Source organism: Poecilia reticulata, linkage group LG16 (assembly GCF_000633615.1).
Source record: "Poecilia reticulata strain Guanapo linkage group LG16, Guppy_female_1.0+MT, whole genome shotgun sequence".
Lineage (NCBI taxonomy): Eukaryota > Metazoa > Chordata > Actinopteri > Cyprinodontiformes > Poeciliidae > Poecilia > Poecilia reticulata.
The window spans coordinates 25614033-25623890 of record NC_024346.1 but is presented as its reverse complement, the minus strand read 5'-3'; the positions used below and the strand labels follow the sequence as shown (position 1 = coordinate 25623890).

At 40.3% G+C, this 9858-nt stretch overlaps 1 long non-coding RNA gene across 2 annotated transcripts in view; it reads left to right on the top strand.

Moving 5' to 3' along the window:
- The first annotated feature begins 194 nt into the window (after window positions 1-194).
- Window positions 195-9858, top strand: part of LOC103478695 (uncharacterized) — a 27919-nt gene continuing 18255 nt past the window's right edge. Inside the window, exons 1-2 of one of the 2 annotated variants that reach the window (XR_001777441.1) lie at window positions 195-257; window positions 4910-5032. This is a non-coding gene — a long non-coding RNA (uncharacterized LOC103478695). Of the gene's footprint in view, window positions 258-4221; window positions 4283-4909; window positions 5033-9858 lie in introns of those variants that run through there. The other variant, XR_001777440.1, reaches the window with a different exon arrangement.

Sequence of the window (9858 nt, the reverse complement as noted above, 5' to 3'; positions counted from 1 at the left end):
GTGGCTTTCAAAAATCTGGCACCGTCTGCCTGCCTGAGAGCTGAATATAACTGCTGGTGAACAGGTGGAAGACATGAGCCTGATTGTGCTCCAGCGCAGCAGCATGCAGGKGAACCAGATGAGCTTGATGAGGAGTACAGAGGAGAGAAACATAGCAGGCAGACGGGCCAGAAACATGACACATACTATATCACAAACACTCCACAGGTGAGGAGAGGGACTCTGGAATTGACTTCTCTACATGGACTGGGCGCCCCGTGAGTGTTTCGGGAAACTGATTTCACGTAAATTCAGAAAAACATTAGGATTTATTTTTTAAGAGTTGCTAATGGGACATTTAACCACAAAATCTCTACATTGGGAACAATTGTTCCTGCTTTTCTGTTACTGTGGATTTACCGACAGTCTGGCACTTTCTTTTCTCAAACAAACTTTGTTCTTGTTTTTGTCAAGAAAACACATTTCTTCATTCTTTCAGAGCATGAAGAAATGTGTTTCTTCATGCTCTGAAAAAGCCTCAAATACATCAATATATTATTAGTAATCATTCTGTTGGTCAAACCAACAAAGTGATTGTGTTTCTGAAACTTGCTTATTGTAAATTTCAGGTTATTTCTAAGTCACTGTTACATAGCAAGCTGTTTAGAAAGCATTGAAGTTGCAGGAAACAGATTGCTCAAGTTGTTAAGTAGGCAAGTAATGTAGATTCTACAAAGTTATGAATCTAACTTGCCAAAAACATAAAAATTAAGACGGAAAAGTAATTTGTTTACCCAATCAGATATATGTTCCTTTTTAATAACTGACAGGAACTAAAGACTTCATGTTTGACACGTTAAAATCAATCAACGTTGCATTTATTTATGTTTCCTCAACAACTCTTACTAGTTTCAGCTAATTTACTATTGATTCAATTTGGACCTTCATGTTTTCCAGTACGTGGAGAAAAGTTCCAACACTTTTGCTGAGGTTCATTTAATATTAAATGTAAACCAGCGGTGCTAGTTGGAATCTGAGGGCAATTTAAATTTTAAAAGCAATAGCACATGTTCACCCACACAAAAGCCCCGTTAATTAAAGCTGTTTCTGCAGGTTTAGCTGATCTTTTAGTCAGATGTTTTGTCTCATTAAGGTCATCGACTTGAGGGCAGAGTTGAGGAACTTTTCTTAATTTTTTGGTTGTTGTTGTTTACCGCTTAAACATGGGTGCAGCGCAAGATCAAGAAAGAGTTGACCGTAAAAGAGGAAAATACAAAGGCAAAAGAAAGAGCAGCAGGGTATTTGACAGTAGTGGAGGTGTGGATGTGGTGTGGGTTAACAGGGGAAGAAGAGCTGGGGGTGATGGTGGGGTAATGGTGGTCGCCTGGCCGCTGACAGACAGGCCAATCTTCCGTCTGGACAGGCTCAAGAGAGATGTGTCAGTCTCTGCCGGCACCCCGGGCCAGGCGCACCCACACGCGGCTAAATGTGTATTGGCAAAGTGTCGGTGCCAATGCCATTAGCCAGCAGACTTAAATTCCCCCCTGTAATTTTCAAAGGCGCTCCTCGTTATTGGCACCTCTGATGGGTCGAGTATTTGAGTCCTAATTCACTTTAAATGGATGGCTGGTGGCGGTGAGCAGCCGGGCGACTTGTTATCACTCCTACGAGACAGTCAGGTCCACGCGCGTACGTTCACGAGCCTATCCGCCGATGCTCACCCCAGGAACAGCTAAGAAGTTAAAGTCATGGTAATAACTGATAATGTTGATGAAAAATGTAAAAATTAGCTGTACAAAACCGTGTTTTTTCCATGAATTACCAATTTTCTTTTTTGCTTTTTAACATTTAAAGCTGCAGTATGCAACTTATTAAGAAATGTTTTTTTGCATATTTGCTATGTCGTGACAGTTTTTTACAAAGCAGATAATCTGTGAAAAAATTGTCAGAAATACACCACTCAGTCAGAAACAACCAATCTGAGCCAAGAGGAGGGTCTTAGCGCTGTCAATCACTCTCGTGCTTACCCTCGCTTGCTTGCTCTTTGCTAAGCTACAGCTGGTTCACCGTAACACAACCTGCCACAAATCCTAAAGCTATGCTCAGTTAGCATAGCATAACCGATAACTGCGTACAAACGGTTTTCCTCAAACGGTAAGTTATTTTTCCACTATTAGCAGCATTCACTGACAGCACTAAGACCCTCCTCCTGATTTTCATTAGTCGTTTTTGTTAAGAAGCATCAAATTTCTTTGGACAGTAATAATATCACTGAGAGGAAGCAGAGGAAATCAGTCTTTTCACCGATTATCTGTCTCATATTGTCATGACTTGGTGACAGTTTTAATAGACATGAAAAAAAAATACATTTTTGTAAAACTTACACACTGTAGCTTTAAACTGGATAAAATCAGGATATAATTCATAGATATACATCATAAATACATGTTATTTGTCTACCAATACAAACAACCCGACATGTTTTATTAGAGACAAAAAGGATTTTCAGCATCCCAGTTACAAACCAGCTTAACCAGGTGAGCTTGAGAAGAGCATAAAAAACGACGTGGATTTAACATCTGAGTCAAAGTCTGCCTGTGTGCTCATGTCACACCGTTACTAGAACTGACAACATTTAGACAATTTTTAGTTTTCTTTTTTGACAAATACAAACTCCTTGCCTTACAAACACTCTTTCACAAAGTGACTTAATAGGGGTATCTCTATGTTATGAAAGTAACTGAATTAACATTAAAGGCGCCACAACTTGGAAATTATGATTCATGCTGATAAAACAACCAGTTTCTGTTTATGGACGCAAAACCAACTTTAGAAAGCTTTTTTTGTTGTTGTTGTTAGCATCAAGCCTGCAGTTTTAATGCAGAGAAATGCTTCAATCAGCACAAGTAATAAACATCAATGAGTTAGTTCAGAATTAATCAAATAAATATGTCTTTAAGTTTCCAACAGATTTTTTTCCTAAAACAAAATTCTGTTGGATTTTCTTTTTAGGATGTACAGATTTTGTTTTTCTACATTTTTATGGATTGTGTCAGAAACCTAAATAAACTCACCCAAGCAAAATCTAAATGTTGTGAAATGACTCTACATGTAGCCTTCATTTTGAAAATCACAATGGTCCTTATAGGGATTACAAAATAGTGTAAAAAAAACCCAAACAATTTTTAATAATACCAAAAAGTCCACAGAAATGTTTTTAAACTAGAAGTCAAACTATGTATAAAATAAAATGCTGCTCCAACTACAACTGAGTATATTTTACAGCATGACTGCTGTCACATACAAAATAGTTCGTAATCTACTTTTTTAATATTATTCTACTTCAACACTGTCCATATTTCCACCACAGTGCATTTGTTGTAATTTAACATCTGAAAGTGAGAGTTTAGGTTAAAACTGTACCTCATTTAAAAGTTCCAATCTACAAAACACGCATGAAAACTACTCCAAAACATATTTTAGCTCCATCAAAGGACCAGGTCAAGAGGAGAGGAGACGAAATGAAAAACAGACGCGTTTTCTTGGCGATATTTTTGCCCTGCTCTGAGGCCTTTCGTTAACTTTTCGGTTCTCTGCCGAATTCTCAATGGATGACGATACAATAAGTGCAAAAAAAAAGAGAGATGTTTTTTACTTCCTCACACTATCTGTGACCCAAAAAACACATTAAAACCGCTAGAATTTTCACGAGCTAACGAGTGTGAAGTTGTTGTGGATTCTAGGGGGATTTGTAGCTTCCAATCTCTCTTTCTCTCCTTCTTTAAATCGTTTTAGTGATCTCCCTTCCTTTCTTTCTTCCCCTCACTCTCTCTCTTCTCCCCCCTCTCTCCCTCGCAGCGACAGCGTTGCCCGTCGTGTGTCGAGGGAATACGGCGTTCGTCAGGCCAAGGCAAACACATGCACGCAAAAAACACACACGCAAATGTTAAATAACTACATACAGGAGCAATTTAGCTCTGCCGTAATTTGTATATAGTGTCTGACAACCTTGCTGGAGAAGTTTTCACCCCAGAAATGCTAAGTAGTCCCAGCAGGAGTCAGTCAGGAAGAGGAGAGGGGCTCTTTGCTTTTTAATGTATTCTTCTGGAGCCCAGAGGCCTCCGAAACGCCGCGCGTCTTCACCGCTACGCTGTACACACACACACGCTAGCTCGCTCGCGCGCGCGCGCGCACGCACACATGCGTACGAGCGCGCTCGCTCACATAACTGTCAGCCTCTGAAGGAGCAGCGCTAATGGGGCTGTTTTTAATGAGCCAGGAAGAGGAGAGTGACCCTTCGAAGGTGAATATCTCTATTTCTCTGAGTTGTTTTACTTTTTTTTTTTTTTTTTTTTTTGCTGCATGGCAATGAATGCACGCACACATGTCCTCGTGCATTTACAGAAAAACTTGTGATTATTTATGTCTAATTGTTTCTAACTGGCATAATTAGTTTTGAGCTCTGGGCTCGTTCATTCTTCCAGTTCTCTCATCAGGAGCGACATCAGAAGGCAGAAATGTGCGTGTTTCGGGGTTTTTTCTTCTTTCTTTCTTTCTTTCTTTCTTTATGGCTGGAGAGCTTGCATAAATTGCACCGGTTTTGGAAAAAAAAAAAAAGGAAGAAAAAAGAAAAAGAAAGTAGCCCCTACAGCAATCGTCCTCCGCAAAGCTGCAGGAGATCCGGCGATTTCCTCAAGTTCCACTTCACGTTGCAAGGGACATATCCATCCCCCCAGACAACCATTTCACTTTATTTCACTGATTTTATGATCTTTCCCTTGCACAGACTGATAGATAAATAAAAAAGAGGGGAGGGGGAAGAAAAAAGGGAAAGAAAGAGGCAGTTCTAAAAACAGCCAAAAGATGGCACACTCTGTATGGCAACGTGGAGGGTTGTGACGAGCATTGTGGTTGTCTGTATTTAACCTAGAACCTGGAGAGCATCCTGTGTCTCCTCTGCTGGGAATCTTCTGCTACTTCTAGGAGTCAAGGATGGAGAAAAGGAACAAGAAGAAGAAGAAGAAAAGGAAGAAGAAGAAGAAGAAGCAGTCAGGTAGGTGAACGGATGTCACGCTTCTGTTCATGTTGCTCAACAAACCCTTGGCGTGACTACCTTCGATTTCTTTTTTCTTTTTTTACACTTAAACAAGCCTGAGGATATATAGCTGTGACATTTTATCTCGCAGCCCCGGGTTCATTGTGTTGGCAGAACATGTGGAGCTGCAGAGCAATCTGTGAACACACGGCTAGAAGTAATGGTTCTTCTGATGTTCAGCGTTTCGCGGAGGAAACAAATGCACCGACTAACCAGATGGGACGCGTCTTATAGTGTGTGTTAATATTTCGGTGGTTAAAATAGATGGAGAAGAAGAGGAGGAGGAGGAGGAGGAGCGGAAAAAGATCATTTCATACATCATCTTTAAAGGAAAAACTGCCAGGAGTGATCCTCATTAATCCGAGCTGAATTGTCTCTTTTCTGGTTTTGTTTAATCTTTCTTTTTCTTTTTTTTTCTTTACACCTGTGAAGCAGTTTTATGTCTGTATAAAACACGTTTTCTATAACACACTAAAAGAACTGGGATGTCTTTTTTGGGGGGGGGGGTTGAGTTAATTGGTAGTTATTACATTATCATCATCATAAAAAAAAACAAGTGTAAAAATGGGAAATAGGCTCGCTTTGAATAGATTATGATTCGTGATGTGCCAATATTACAGTTTACATTCACACATGTAATGAGCACAAGCTGATATGAATATTTTAAAAAAAGCTTTTTTTTATTATTACTTCTACGTATTATCAGCTCTCTGTTTTCATACTGTCTACATACACTGTGGAAGTGAATGTCAGCCACACACAGACACGCACGCACACACACACACACTCTGAACATCACACACACTCCTCAAAGGCAAACACGCGCAAGCACACCCCGGATGCTACGAGAGCACTGAAAATCAATGTGACAGGTTTCAGTCGTCCCTCAGTGTACACATCCCCTCTCAGAGTCTCTCCTGACATCTGCTCGATTACCTCCCACAGCCAAACACACACACACACGCTCACGCACACACACCAACTCCCCGTGGCCGCTCTAAGCCCCTCTGAGCTATAAGAAATGGAGTCGGCGCAGGAGAAACCAGATACTGCTGGCTGAGTCACATCGCGTTTGCCGCCACCCGTCAGAAGCCGGCGTGTTTGAGTGCCAGACGTTCTGACAGCGTCAGTCATTCCCAAGCCCGGCAGCGGGTGGTGGGACGACGATGAGGTGGAGGAGGAAGAGGAGCAGGGAGGGGAGCCGGGCGGGCGGACCTTGATCACCAGAGTCTTGCTCTTACAGGGGAAGAGTGACAGGAATCTGTGCAAACCCACAAGATGTGCTGTGTTGGATGATATGTCTTCAACATTTGTAGACAAAGGGCAAAAAAAAAAGAGAAAAGTTTTACATTCATACTTTCGAAACAAAAGAATATAGATTTCATTCAATCAGAACCTCTAGTGGCTTTCACAACACTCCGTCAGGTTCATTAAAGGTGTAACGATACCTAAAACTCGCGAGACGAGACATGATAAGTAGTTCACAAAATTTTAATAATGTTCTTAAGAAAACTTCGAAGATCAAATATATTTTTCATAAAGGTCTTAATTCTGTACTTTTATAGAATATACATGAATTGTGATCTGAAGTACATTTCCCAGTGGTTATAGTGGGTTGTGATTGTTAAGTAGCTCAACATACCCATAGACATCCATTCATTGGTTGATATAGCGATGCTTCTGCCTCTTTCAGCCTTGGAACAACTTTCATACATTGTTTGTGTCTTGTCTGCCACTACTGCCATTCAGCTCATACAGGAAACTGAAAATGCTTCCAAGCAAGTGATTTAGGTTTATTCATGTGAAGCCATACTGACTGAAAATGGGTAGCGCTCACAAGATAGCAGTCACCTCAATAAGAAATAAAGTGACTTTTTAATATCTTGTACAAGATCTTGTCACACCCTTAATTTCAAAACTGCTACAGTTTACCTTCATATCATTTAATGGTTGAAAGTCCTTTGAACAAGAAACCAGTGACACTGCCTGCTGGCTGAATGCGGCTTTATCTTTGCTTAAGTGAAAGACAAATTTAATTGTTAGGAAATATTACAGTTATGGCAGGGGAATAAAAGGACCTGCACCCAGCACTCATATCGATAGCATTGTTTTACAACAACAGCTAGCAACGACAGCTAGTAACATACAACCTGCATGTCTGTAAATCAACTAGCTGTCATTGCTGGTATTCCCTCTAGTTTGCTAGCTTAGATCCAATGCTGTGTTGCAACAAGATGGAACAGCAAAAACATGTAATATTCTCTGAATCAAAACTTTAATGTGTGTTTTTTGGTTGAAATATATAGTTTCACCACTGCATTCAGCAACATGAATTATGACCACTATTGCTGGCTACCAGAGAAAATAACCCCGCTGGTTAGCTAGCTTGTTAGAAACAGTGTTGCTTTACAGCAAGACAGAACAGCAAAAAAAGTTTAATATTCTGTGACATAAACACGTTAGTATGTTTTTCTTTTGTTAAAATTATTAATACATACACAATGTAGTTTAAAAATCTAATGAGGAAAAAGTTCTAAGATATAGACTAAGGAAAAGAAGAAAAAGTTTCATATTTCTACATTCAAAAGAAAATACAGCAAATCTGAACACATTAAAGGGACCTTCGAATGGCTTTCTAAACCCCTCCAGGTGTGTCTTTCTGTCTGGTTTGCACGTTCGACAGCTGGCACCTTGATGATTGAGCTCCATACTTTGTCAGACCTGTCGCTCAGACTTGAATTTTTATCTCATTTCTTGCTGCTTTAAGAAGCAGGAAGAGAGCAGAATGTCAAACCAGAAGGAGGGCAGATAAAAGCTGCCTACTAACAATCATATATGACAGTTAAGGACACACACACACACACGCACACACACACACACACAGGAAGAGGGGGAAACACAGGTGCACAGTCAAACCGAGCTGCACCTCATGCCTCCTATGTCCACAGAAGATGTTGACGGCAGCCCGGTTTGTCAGGTCATCTGACAGCACCTTGAGCTCCCCTGTGGCCGCCAGGTTTCAAGACAGCAGGACAGCGGGCGCGGACAGCAGCACCTTGGAGCCCCACCTCGTCTCGCGCCGTGCGCCTCAACCCCTCCATTCCGCTCGAGCCTCGCCTTTTTCCTCACTTTCAGCCTCACCCAGGCTTCAGAAGAGCCTGGGCAGGATGAGAGCTGATGGACAGGCCGTCTCTGGTGTGAACCCATCGCCCTCTCCAACTGACGTCATGGAGAGACATGCAAAGATAGCAAAGTTTTATATACATATGTACATAGTGAAGGCTGCTGGATGTACATCATATAGTCTGTTGCCATTTCCTTTCTTTGTGCTAATTTTGAGGGAGCCAATAGCTGCTTAAAATCCCTTTGGTTTGCCTGTAAAGGTAGTAAAATATTTTTTTTCTTTAAAGCAATAACATTAAAAAATTATGTGCTGGAAATAACCCAAAGTAAAACCAAGTAAAGGTCCTTTACATCAAAATAGGATGGCACATTGACAGTGAAAACTATTTGTATAAATTGAAAATACCCAAGTGTTTAAGAGTTCCTGTTCTATTCAAAGGTCATAAGAAGAGAATATCTTAGTAACATTGCGTTGGGATCTCAATTTGGCATAAATCCAAATAAGCTGATTGTAGAGTCTCGAGCTAACGGTTATTTTGACCAAAGTGGACTTTTCTCACCTTGAAATTACTATAGTTTAAAAAAGAATCAGAACATTTAAAGCAAATCCTATTTTCTTAAGAACTGCACAGTTGTCATGTTTGCATTTGGTGGTTACTTATGGAAAATCAGGTTCTTATTAACACAGGAAATTGAGTTTGGAGGTGGTGCACCTCCAGTAATCTTCCTGAGTGAAACAGATACTGAATGGAACATGTAGAGCATCAGATTTGAGTGACGATATGTCAGCAACAACAATATTGTTGTGGTTTTGGTAAGGAACCTTTTCAAAAAAATATATATATTTTTTTTTACACAGCTGTTAAGTTAGCCACTTTAAATCAAGATCAAATATGATCTTGAATGAAGATTAAAAATTTATGTAGTAAATAATGTCATAGGTTTTGTTTTATCAAGGAAAAATAATCTGTTTCAATAAGAAGAAAAAGATCAATCTTTGTCTTTAAGTGTCTTTATTCGAAGGCAAAAGCGTTCCAAATAACCAGTAAATATAAACATTACAACTGCTAATAGGCCAATAATAGTTTTTAAATTGCTATTAAAGTTTTAAGACAGTAGAAGTGCGCTTTAATTTTGGCCCCTCTAAGGCGAGATATTAGCTTCAATCTCCTGGAACAGCTAAGAGAGCTGTCTCCTGTAAGATTTTGACCACCTATAATCTTCAACAAAAAAAAAAATCATGGACTGTCCCTTTAAGTCACCGCACTCATGTCCAAATAAGCCTTTGCCAGAAGGAAGCGGTGAGACGCTTGGAATGCAGCGTCCACGCGAAGATAAATGTTTCACATTCTCCGTGGAGCTCAATGAGGGCTGCTGTCAGTCTCCGTCGTAGCCATTCCATGTATCACTAGCTCAAAAATGGAGGACCTCTGCTACGAATGATTAATAAACAAACCTATTAAAGCTGCGGCGGACGTCTCACAAAAGGTTCATTTTCGGAAATACAATCTCCCTTTTGTTAATAATGTCCATTAATCATGCAAGGATGTCACTTAACGCAAGGTTAATGAAACACCGCTAATGCCTGGCTAATCTATCCTGAGTCAGAATGCTGCTGTAAGTGGGATTCCTAACCCCTCCGAAGTATCTTCCGGGTGGGG